Source organism: Helianthus annuus, chromosome 10, assembly GCF_002127325.2.
Source record: "Helianthus annuus cultivar XRQ/B chromosome 10, HanXRQr2.0-SUNRISE, whole genome shotgun sequence".
Taxonomy (NCBI): Eukaryota; Viridiplantae; Streptophyta; class Magnoliopsida; order Asterales; family Asteraceae; genus Helianthus; species Helianthus annuus.
Genome location: NC_035442.2, coordinates 54,879,366 through 54,881,296, shown reverse-complemented (window position 1 = coordinate 54,881,296; position 1,931 = coordinate 54,879,366).

The window sequence follows — 1,931 nt, the reverse complement described above, 5'->3', positions numbered from 1 at the left end:
CTTTAGTTCTTCTATCAGACTTTGTCTTGATCAACAGTTGTAGGTCAGCAGTTTGCATGATCAGCAGATAGGAGGTCAGCAGATGTTGAAACCACTTTCAAGGGGAGAGACTTGCAACCAAACATCTGCTTATTCTGAATCTACTGATGTGATCCAGTTTTGGCTTTTATTATCTGTTCCTTTGGTAGGGTTCAATCCCAACAATCTCCCCCTGGAACAGATAATGCCAAAACTCTCCATTATTGTAGATTTTTTTTGCCTCAACAACAGTTCCCCTATTTGCCCTTTGAATTGTAGTTCAAAAGTCAAGGCATCTGTATCATCATCATCCCTGCTAAGTGGAAGATCAAGGAGATCCTGCAAATCTTCAAGTCTCAGGCCAAGAGCTTGTTCCCTTGTAAATTTCTTCACTTCGCCATCCGCCCTGACCATAGTCAATACGTGGTTCTGTTTATCAGTTTTCCACTCTAGTATTTTTAGGCGTAATAGGTTTCTTGGGAGATTTTTATTTGTTGAGGAGTTTGGTTATGCCGGCCTATTCATAACTGGCTGAGCAGTATGTGCAGATTTTTCCAGTTCAGATTCATCTTTCAACATTAACAAAAGGCCCTTTTTCACAATGGCATTTCCAGTAAGTATATCTTGAACCTAACTGGCTTTGTCTCCTTCTTTTGTAGATGGCAGTACCAGCAGGAGCAGTGGTTCTTTTAGGATATGGCTTTGATGATCCTTTTGAAACCTCTGCTTTGGAGTAATCAGGTTTTTGTGGAGCTGTTGGATCTTTCTTCCTAAGCTCTTCCAACCTTTTGTAGGTGGCCCTGACCCTCGCTTCTCCCCACTTAGATACATAGTTCTTTGACCCATATTCAGCACTTATCAGCTCCTCTTTCATTCTCTTCAGCTCTATAGCCTTATCAGCTTCAACCCTTTTGAATTTTTCAGGGGGAGTCTGCTCGACCTTATTCTTGATCATTTCATGAATCCTGGCTACTTCTTTTTCAAGCTCAGGAATGGTCCAGTTTCTGTACATGTGTTTCTCCCCCTTGTACGTCTTGTAGGTCATGATGTTTTCAATGTAGTCTCTTCTCAAGGACTCATCTGCCTTCTCAGAGATTTGCTGACATACATTTTTTGCAAACTGTTCTCGAGCTCTGACCTGTGTAAGTAGAAACTGATAGTTTTGTTGATACTCTCTATCAGATTTCCCTTGTTTGTTTTTGATTGAGATATCCTCTGCTTGCATGGCCTTGATTTTCAAGTATTCTTCAATATTTGTTGGCCTGGGATATCCTTCAATCGATGGCAAGCTCCTTTTGGCAGGGTCATCCTCATAGTAGAGAGACTTGATTTCATCTCTGACAGTTACAAGTTCAAGAGGAAATTGAACACCTGCAGGAGGTAAGGGTTTGTACATTTGAGCTGAAGAGAGAGGAACGGGTTTTGGAATTGTGATAAGTGCTTGGGATTTTGAAGCTTTTGGTGGTGGTGACGGAGAATCATCATCTGATATGACAACCCTTCTCCTTTTTATTTTAGGGAAGGCAGATGATGTTTTGGATGGATCAGTGGTTTGTGACTGACTAACAGCTGTTGAGACAACTGGTGTTTCAACCACTGTTGTCATTACAACAGATGTTTTAACATCTGCTGTCTTCTGCTTTAGAGCAGGAACTGATGGTGGTGGTAAGGCAGTGGTAGTGGTGTGTGTTTGAGTGGGGGCAGTTGTTGTAACAACAGATGTTTCAACAACTGTTTGGATGGAGGTTTGATGTTGGTGGCTTTTGGACAGTGGTTTTGGAGAGTGCTTTGGAAGGCTGGATGGTGTGGATTTGGGTTTCCTTACTTTTCTAGTAAGATTTCCTTTTGGAATCGGATTTTGATCATCCTTTTCACCAGAACAACCCTGCGCATTCAGCTCTATAAAAGCTCTT